The 10611-nt window shown below is 42.6% G+C and overlaps 1 pseudogene; it reads left to right on the plus strand.

Annotated features, from left to right (window-relative positions):
• Positions 1–371: 371 nt before the first annotated feature.
• The window catches only part of LOC110324709, a 20713-nt pseudogene continuing 10473 nt past the window's right edge, over positions 372–10611 (plus strand).

The following is a 10611-nucleotide window of genomic DNA, read 5'->3' on the forward strand; positions in this document are numbered from 1 at the left end:
AACATTCCAGCAGGCTTCCAGTGGCAGTGCTGAGTAGGGGTGAGCAGCCAGGCTGTGGAGTCTCCACTTGCTGCCGTAAACATTCAAGATCTTTACACCCATCGAATAGAGAGTGTGGTAATGGTTTCTCAAGGTTGGTATGAAGATTAATGGAGATAAAGCATGAAAAGCAGGTGACTGCTCACTGTCCCATCCAGATCCCAGTCATGGTGACTTTTAGAGTCCACTTAAGAGAAGATCCTTGAGCAGAGGATGACAAGAAGGGATAGAAAGCTTTTTTTTTTTTTTTTTTTTTTTTTTTTTAATGTTAGTCAAAGTCACTTGCTACAGGTAAATGAAAATTTGTGTACTCTTGTTTGACAGTGATCAACATGATCAACACGGTAGCAAACCAGTCATCCAAGGGGAATGTAGGCCAAAATAACACCAAAGAGGCCTGGCGTGGTGACACATATGCCTGGAATCCAAGCACTTAAAATGCAGAGGAAGGAGAGTTGCTGAAAGTTGAAGACTGGTGTGATACACAATGAGCACCAGGTGAGCCTGGGCTACAGTAGAAGATCTGTCTCAAAAATAAAAAAATTGTAAAAGGATAACACAACGTGCAGTTCCAGTCAGTGATAATTCCTAGCATTCACCCTGGTACTTATTAGCTGCCTCCTTCAATTAAACAGAGCCTTTAAACTTACACAAAGGTGGTCATCAAGAAGAAGTGAGATAGACGAATGAGTCAGGTTGGTTCAAGAAAGGAACAGAGACCTTCAGAAATAGAAGGAAAGTGCCTTGAGGTGGGAAGGCATTGTAAAAACAACATAAGACCTTAAAAGAGAGAAATGCTTCCTTTGGGTGGTGGTTTGGCCATAAGAATGGCCCTCATAGGGTCATATATTTGAATGTTTAGTCATAAGGGAGTGGAGCTCTTTGATAGGAGATGTGACTTTGTTGCAGGAACTGTGTCACTGGAGGTAACCTTTGAGGTGTCAAGCCCATGCCATGCTCTCTCTCACTCTCCCTCTTCTTCTCCCTGCCCCCTCTCCTCTCCCCTCTCATCCCCTCTACTCTCTGCCTACAGATTAGGATGTAGCTCTTAGCTACTGCTCTAGAGCCATGCCTGCCTGCTTGCTGTCATGCCCCCCACCGTGACAGTCATGGAGTCACCCTTTGAAACTGTAAGCAAACTTTAAACACTTTTGTTCATAAGTTACCTTGGTTGTGGTGTCTCTTCATAGCAGTAGAACAGTAAATAATACACCATGTGATTTAGTCTGAGATAGTCTAGTGGTAAGGAAAATGGAGGAGCCAGGTACTGGGTAGTATCATAAATTAGGATCTGGAAAAAACCCACAGCACAGAACAGCTTTTAAAGTCTCTATCCCAAGGAGAGCACTATAAGGAATGGGGGTGGGGTAGGAGTAGGTATATGGCTTAATTTCTTTAGGCTGTGAGATTTGGCCTTTTAGAGTGACCAGTGCCTTGAAGGGACAGATTTGTGATCTACCAGAGAGGGAGGATTGTTCGAGGCAGCCAGAGACCAAGCTCTGCACAGGTAAAACTGCTTTCCTCACAGTCTAGAGAGCTCAGTCATGCCTCCTTATTTTTAAGATGAACTTTGGATCATGGCAGATATTGAATATTGTTTTAGGTAGTTAAAAAGTTAATGCCCGGGCCGGGCGTGGTGGCGCATGCCTTTAATCCCAGCACTCGGGAGGCAGAGGCAGGCGGATTTCTGAGTTCGAGGCCAGCCTGGTCTACAGAGTGAGTTCCAGGTCAGCCAGGGCTATACAGAGAAACCCTGTCTCGAAAAACCAAAAAAAAAAAAAAAAAAAAAAAAAAAAAAAAAAAGTTAATGCCCTAAGAACCTCAGATGAAGTAAGAAAGCTCAGACAGGAAGGTTGACTTGACTGGTAAGGCCTGTGGTGTGGACTGTTAGGATCCAGGATGCTCCTGAAGGCAGCAAACCGACAGAGGTTGATATCTACCACTGTGACACTGCAAGAGAAAGGAGCTGCAGATGGGATCTTCCATCCCAGCATTCTTCTGCCCTCTTAAGTTCCCTGCACCCTGTCCGCACAGTCCCTGTTCTCCCAAAGAGACGACTATCCTTCATTGCTCTGATTAAAGGATTATTTATTTCTGAAGAGGCTGGTTTATTTTTTTTTTCTTTTATTTCCACGTGGGTTTAATCAATCCCAAACTAAGCATAGTAATATAAAATTTGTGTTTTGTATACATTAGTGAAATAAAATACAATGCATATGGGACATTAGTGCTGCATACATAATGGCAGAAAGTGTGGGAAAAAATATTGTGTGCAGTAAAGACTGAAAGCTGGAAAAGAACTACAGTGTAAAGTAAAAACAGGAAGGAGAATGGTAAATAATGAAGAACAAGAATCAAGCTAGGTGTCTTCTCATTCCAGAGCCTGCCAGGAGCAAGAAGAGTAAACAAGGGTGTAAGGATTCAGACGGCTCATCTCAGTCATTCTCAACCATTACCAGACCGCTTAATTCAATTGCTCAATCCCTTTAATTAAGAAACAATTCACTCTTCACAATTTAGTCCCTTTGACATTCAATTAGTGCTTCCAATCTGTAAAGGGTGAGTGCTATCAATCAGATTGGAATAGCAGCTATGGTCATTTCCATGGAAACAGCACACAGGTAGGTCCTCCTGTAGATATCCACTCTAACTCTATCATCAGTGGTCAAGCCAGATTTTCTTTTCAGCTAATATTTGCTAACTACTTGCACTCCAGGCATCATGTTGCTCAGAGTCCAGCATGGCTTCCCTGTTTTAAGGTAAATATATGGGAAGGAGGTGATAAAACAGAGTGGGGTGGGAGGGTCATATATTATCCTTCACTCATTTCAATGATCCTACTGAAATACTCCTAGAACATAAGGTAGGTTAGTATAGAAAAAAACAGCACATTTTCTAGTGCAAAGTTTTATGTGGCATGGAAACTTTTAGATATGACACAAAGACTCAAAAACTTCATAGTCTTTACCCACTAATACTATTGGTCAATGATGTGCCAATAGATGAAACTTAACAGAATGGAAAGATTCCTGCCACCTAGTGATATAGATGCTACCATCTATGGCAGTGTGAGTCCTTAGTTAAGGTTTCTAATGCTGTGAAGAGACACCATGACCACAGCAATTCTTATCAAGGAAAGTATTTGTTTGAGCTGGCTTACAGGCTTACAAATTTAGTGGTTTAGTCCATTATGATCATGGTGGGAAACACTGAAGCTTGCAGGCAAACATGATGCTGGAGACTGAGAGGTCTACATCTGGATTAGCAGGCAGCAGTAAGGCACTGACTGGGCTTGGCTTGAGCATTTGAAAACTCACCCTCGGTGGCACACTTCCTATAGAAAGGCCACAACTACTCCTACAAGGCCACAAGTCCTAATCCTTTTCAATAATGCCACACCCTATGAGCCTATGGGGGCTATTTTTATTCAATCTACTATGGGAATATATCCACTGTGTCTGTAGCAGTCATATAGAAGTGTAGAACATGCATATAGTATAGTACATGACCCTTCATAATAAAGGACTGTGCTCATGATTTACGTATGTAACACACAGTACTCGCCTAAAGTATGTTATAGAAACTAGAATTTAACTTCTTACAGGTAGGTGATGGAAGCTAGAATTCCTTTCTGCAAAACAAGCCATAAAACTAAGAGAGGTCTGTCTTTCCCTTCTCTCTGGAAGACCCCCATCTGGCCCACAGCTCCCCAGAGAGGCCAACTGTTGGGGTCTCCCAGCTCCTTGTTGCCGCCAAGCCTACCTTGCTGTTACACTAATCACTCTCCTTCAAAGCGCCAGCCCCCTACAGGCGCTGAAACCCACTAGAGAGTTGCTGTGTCTCCACCGCCTACCAAGAGGACCCCCCCGGATCTCCCAGAATGCAGCATCCTTGGACCGCCTACACCAACAGACATTCGTCACTGCCTCGATCTTTGGACCCGCCAAAGATCGGACCGCCGCCTGCAACTTCAAAGACTGAGGAGGGTGGCTGGGAATTTTTCCATGTTATTTAAACGGAGTTCGGTTATTAAGCTTTGAGCCTTGACCAGTAAAAAATTGCCTTGGCTCCATTTTCCTCTCGCACATTCCATTTCAGCCAGCCCGCCTCTCAGGATGAACCCAGACCGGATTAAAGTGAGTTTTGTCAGAAACTCACAGCCAACAGTGCATACATGTATGCATGAGCGTGTGTGTGTGTGTGTGTGTGTGTGTGTGTGTGTGTGTGTGTGTGTGGTGGTGGTGTTTTTATATGTTTGTATATGAGTGCATGTGTTTGTAAGTCATGTCTGGTATCATCTTCAATAGTGCTCTACGTAATTTTTCCCTAGTTATTTATTTGTTTGTTTGAGGTTGAAAGGCTGTGCTGTGGCTTTTACATAGAGGTCAGAGGACAGTTTTTTGGAAGTTAGTTCTCTTCTACCTTGTGGGCTTTGGGAATCAAACTCAAATTGTAAGGATTACAGAAATTGCCTTGGCCTATTGAACCCTCTCACCTCCTCTCCACACTAATTTTCTGAGACAAGGTCACTCACTGAACCTAGAGCTCACTAACTGACTCTGCTGGCTAACCAGTGTGCTCCAGGGATCTGCTTCCTCATCCCCCAGTACTAGGATTACAGTCACATACCTCCATGCCCACTGTTCACGTGGGGGCTAAGAATTTGTACTTGGACACCATATGGACTGAGTCACCTCCCCAGCTTTAGATCATATACTTTTGTCGGACCACATTTCTACACAGCTGCCCAAACTTGAGTATGAAAACTGTTTTCTCTGGACCTGAAAGCCCTCATGGGTCAAAACTTTCTCTAAATAAGTTTTGTATGCTTTTTCTTGTTCACCCTCTGCTATAGCAATGTTGGCTATATATGCTGATGTTTTGGTATATGGAGAAAGATATCGCCTCTTTCTGCCCCTTGGTATCTGTGGTGTATTAGTCAGGGTTCTCTAGAGTCACAGAACCTATGGGTAGTCTCTATATAGTAAAGGGATCCGTTGATGACTTACAGTCTGAAGTCCAGCTCCCAACAATGGTCAGCAGCAGCTGTGAATGGAAGTCCAAGGATCTAGCAGTTGCTCAGTCCCGCAAGGCAAGCAGGTGAAGGAGAGAGAGGGTCAATCTTCCTTCTTCCAGTGTCCTTATGTAGGTCTCCAGCAGAAGGTGTAGCCCAGATTAAAGGTGTGTGCCATCAGGCCTTTAATCCCAGATGACTTTGAACTCAGAGGTCTCCCACTCTTAATCTTCTGGAATTCATAACCACTATACCTCAAGATCTCCTTGCCAAAATCCAAGTCAAAAACTTGTATCTCCCAGCCAACAGATTAGGATCACTGGTGAACCTCCAATTCTGGATTGTAGTCCATTCCAGATATAGTCAAGTTGACAACCAGGAGTAACCACTACATGTGGTAAATTGTAAGCAAACCCTGAGACTGGAGTGTAGCCTTTGCTGGGGTGGGAATCAAAGTGAGGCCCTGGGAGTTGGAATATGAAGAGCAAGCCTTTATGAAATGTTGAGGAGTTTGGAATTGTGGAAGACAGAATGCATAAAGGAAATTTAAGAGATAGTTTTTTATTGTGGTTATTACAATAGAGAGAGCATTTCCCAAAGGAGATTGTCTCAAAGAGATTCAAAATGTCTCATTAAACAAATGAATGACTAAGAAATAGTCAAGATGGCCCTGCCTGCCAACGGGCTGAAGGATGACATGGTTCCTCTACCATGCTGTCTGCCATAGCGTTCCAAGTTCAGAATTTTGAGACTTCATACCAGTGATGCTATTTAAGCCGCTCCAGTGTTTTAAACAGGAAGGAGACAAAACACTGAGGACCTGTGATACCATTGAACCAACTGCTACCATTCGTTCTCATCCTAAGGTTTGACTTGGCTTCTCACGTGTTCTTCCCCCTGCTTTTGTCTTTCCTTCTACTGGATTCTCTGGACCCCAGTCTAACCATCCTGACCTAGTTGGATAACTTGGGTTCTCTAGATCTTACCTTCTGCTGCAGCTATACTTACTCCAAAAGGGTCAGCACAAGAATTTTACCCATGTTATAGGAAAATATTATGTCTCCTCCAGCTAACACCGTAGATCTCACACCTGGTCACAGCCCAATACCATATAGGGGGAGTCTGGAATGGGCAATCTTTCCTGGCTAAAGGATGTCAGTAACCTCTGTACCAACTTAGCCATCTCCCCACAGATAGGTTGCTCTATTACATGGGCAAGGGCTTGTGACGTTGATCAAGACTCAGACCCCTGCAGGCTAGGCCTGTAAAAGAAGTGGGGTGTAATCTTGGGGGTTTCCTACCCATACCCCAATTCCCAAATAACAACTTGGAGGTTTATTTATTCATGAATAAATGTGTAGGCCATAAACTTTGGCTTGTTCCATGACTAGCTCATAATTTATATAACCCATTTAAACTGTTCTAAATCTGCCAGAAGTTTAGTTACCTCTCCTTAGTTTCATGCATCTGACTTCCTCAGAGTCCAGGGTGAATCTCCCTAACATCTGACTAACTCCCAGAGTTCCTATCTCTCTTCCAGATGTCCTGCCTTCTAATCCTGCCTCAGCTCCTTGGTCATGAACTCCTTATTGACAGGTGATGCTTCCATACAGTACACAAGATATTTTCACTGCAGTGGCAAGGTTAGGGATTGAACTGTTCAACTCCTGGGCACTGAAGTCTTGAGCCCCATAATAACTGCTAAGGTAAACTGTAGTCAGAATTCACAAGCAATGGCTTCAATGAATTACTTAGAATAATAACTCAAATCCATTAGCCCTGAAATGAGATGAATAAATTTAACACTGTCCCAGAAGATGTACTAGGGAGAAATATGACGACAAATTACATGGTTATGAAATTATGCTTTCAGATGGATAAGCTCAGTTCTGGGTTCTGCTTCAGAAAAACATAAAAAAACTAATAAAATGCAAAACATAACGTATATTGCTGAAGTTTCCTGAGCAGTCATCTAACAAAGGAAATACGTATCTCTATGAAGGCACTGAAAAGCTCTGTGGAGAGAGAAAGACTTCAAGTAAATTCAATTATGAGTCTGTGGCTTGGATGTGTTCTGGCTGAACCTCATAGAAAAGCAAGGCGTCTTATCCACTCAGGCTTTCTTAGGGAGACAGATATCAAATAATAGATTTTAATTTCTGTAACAAATGACTTTAGTGCACTCGGCCAAGTCAGTACCATTATTATGAATTTAAAGAAAATTAAGCTGAACCACGAAACTTAATAATGCCTTGAACTTATCGATCATTCCGCTTAAGGTAACTCCTTTCTATTTCAGTACTGTGAAAGCCTGTGATTAAAGTAAATCATAAGGTTTACCAACTGCATTCCACCTTTTCCTCCCAGTTTCATTCACAGTAATCTTTTGTAATTACATACTGATTTCCATATAAGGTCCTTCAAGAGTTTTTTGCAAACATTAATTAAGCTTTTCAATACCCCAGCAAGGGAAAAGGCTGGCTTTAGAGCTAGGAGACATCTGTGTGGTGTGATGGTGGCTGCAATGACATTTGTTCCTGTCACTCAGAGTCAGCACACAGAGCTTTAACCTGTGGGAAGAGAGGAGATGTGCTGATTCTGCCAGAATTACAAGTGACAGCACAATGCCTCTGCTTGCTTTAAGGAAGATGGCGTGACTTTTCCTGTGAATTAATTGCTCTCTTACAGAGGATGCAAAGATATTTTTAAGTTTAACTCTGAATAACTGATGCGAGTTTTACATTATAATGACATTTTTGAAATCCATTTGAATCCAATGTTCTGTCTAGCCTCTACATAAATATTGTTTTAGAAACAGCTTTAGGTTCTGTGTAGCTAAGGCAGTTGAAAATGAGAAATTATCATACAGGGCAAAATTAGAGAGCAGCTCACTTCTGCATACACGCAGACCATATCCTTCCTTTTAAATGTAGAAACAACAATGTCAGCTTTAAGACCACAGGGAAACAGCGGAATGGATAAGACAGGGTACCAGCCACTCCTTTTAGTCCTGAAGGGATGAGCCAGGGAGATCAAGATGATTACCAAACACTTGTTCTGTTAAGCCTGCTAAAAATTTGTAAGGAAAATTTTAAGTGATCTTCTTTCACGTCTTAGCCTATAAATGATTGCATTACAGTCTAGCAGCATGGGCTGCCCACACAGTATTCTGATGGGAAGGCTGGTGTTCCCAAGCCACCAGAAAAGTTTTGGCAGTTGATGCTGGCAAATTAGTATTATACCCAGATCTCTAGCCCTGCCCATAAAACTCGAGTGAGACACTCTCTACTATTTCTTGGTTCTTGACTCTGACTATACCCCATAATGATGTGAGGAATGTTGACGCAGCTGTGAATAGAACTTTGGTGAAAATTCTTCAGAAGGTTCACAGGAAGGGAGTTCACTTGAACTCAAGAGTTCAAAGCTATCCTAGGAATCAGAGAGAGACTGACACCAGGAAATAAGTAAGCAAACATATACCTTTGAGGATGAGGGGCTTGTGGGAATTTCCAGAGTGATTTTCACCCATAGCCTTAGGGGGCAACTACGGCCAAATAATGTCTATGAGGCCACCAGTCCAATGACAAGGCCTCAGCCCAAACCCAGAAAGTGCTTCCACTGCCCCCATTCCTGTCTGTGACTCTCATCTTTACCATGGTAAGTAACTGTTTGCTGGCTTGAAACATTAGCCAGAGACGGGGAGGGACCAGCTAAGCCTGTTCTCATACTCAAGACCAATGGATTTTCTGCAGGAATATTGTCCCTGGCACTACTATCTAGCTCCCTCTAGATGCCACATTCTATGACACTGCAGGCCAGGTCCTGAGAGGCCAGGTCGAATGAAAAAAAAAAAAATATTCCTGAGGGGAATCAATGCATCTGGCTTCAAGGAGCAGAGGCCCAATACTGTGCAGATATATAGGCCTAGTGGATCAAGAAATCTACCCTATAAAAAGAGCTTACAGAAATATTGTAAAACAGGCCAGCCGGGAGTTCCCCAAAGATGAAACCCGGGTTAGTGTTTAACAGAGGAAGATATTTCATTTTTTTGTTCCTATCCTCTAGCCAAACCTTACGAAGAGACAAGTTTTCAACATGGATTTATGAGAAGAGCACATTAATTGTGTGGAAGGGGTAGGGTTGTGACTCCACCAGGTTTGATACCCTGATCTCTTTAGGTAATTCCACAGAAACTGCATGAAGGACCTATTGAATCACAATGAAAAAAAAAAAGTTCTTTTCCTGTCCCTTTCGAATCCTTCTGATTATACCAGGATAGACATCTCAGTTAGTTGTAGGTCTTGGGCATCTTTCCGGAACTTGACAATATCTCTTTTTAATAAAGAATGAGGAGAGCAACGGAAAGCAGCTGGCGAGAAAGCTTAGTTTTCATCTGTATCTATTTATGCGAAATCTCTTATTCATTGCAAACGTTCTTCCATTTGTATTAGTGATTTAAGGCTTCCTCACAAACTACATTTGCCTGTGAAAATATGACGTGATATAAGAAGATAATACAGCAGGAAGTACACATATATATAACAAATATTTTTTTTAACAAAGCCTCAGTTTTATTCTTCATGGGCATCATTTTCCCAATCAGGGACTTAATGAAGTTGTGACATGTGAAAAAATTAACTGTTCTTTCTTTAGGTTAGTCTTTAACTGTTTTTATTTGTGTAACTCTTAATTACTGATGATTGCATGAAACAATACTTCAAAGGATCCAATCCCATTCCATAACTGCATCACACCCACTCTCCCCAGCTTCTGTAGTAGTTGCCTCTCTCATACAGCTTATCTTGGTGACCTCAAATCTATGCTTTCTTTTTCTTTTTCTTCTTTCCACGTTGGGTTTTTTTGTTCCAGATGAGGCTGAAATCCTGGGCACTGCTTCAACTACCACCTGCCTGAATCCACAGCTCCCCCAGTCTCCCACTCAGTTTTCCTTCAACCTCAGTCCCAGAGCAAACCAATCCTATGCTTTCTCTTCTGATCCATGCAGCTGAGCACAGATGGGCAAGTCCCAGCCCCATGCAGATGGTATCCTTCAAACTTGAAACATACAGACTCAGCATGGCCCTCCCTCAAGCATGCCTGTGACCTTTTGGCTGAGTTCTCTCTACATTTCTACACCATCTGATATTTCAAATATTTATTCGTTTCTTTTTTTTAATTTTCTTTATTTACATTTCAAATGCTATCCTGAAAGTTTCCTATACCCCTTCCCCCCCCACCTCTGCTCCTCTACCCACCCACTCCCACTACTTGGCCCAGGCCTTGCCTTGTGCTGCGTCATATAAAGTTTGCAAGACCAAGGGGCCTCTATTCCGAGTGATGGCCGATAAGGCCATCTTCTGCTACATATGCAGCTAGAGACACAAATTCAGGGGGTATTGGTTAGTTCATATTGTCGTTCCACCTACAGGGTTGCAGCCCCCTTCAGGTCCTTGGGTACTTTCTCTAGCTCCTCCATTGGGGACCCTGTGTTCCATCCAATAGCTGGCTGTGAGCATCCACTTCAGTGTTTGCCAGGCACTGGCATAGCCTCACAAGAG

The sequence above is a fragment of the Mus pahari genome, chromosome 7 (assembly GCF_900095145.1).
Source record: "Mus pahari chromosome 7, PAHARI_EIJ_v1.1, whole genome shotgun sequence".
NCBI classification, from domain to species: Eukaryota; Metazoa; Chordata; class Mammalia; order Rodentia; family Muridae; genus Mus; species Mus pahari.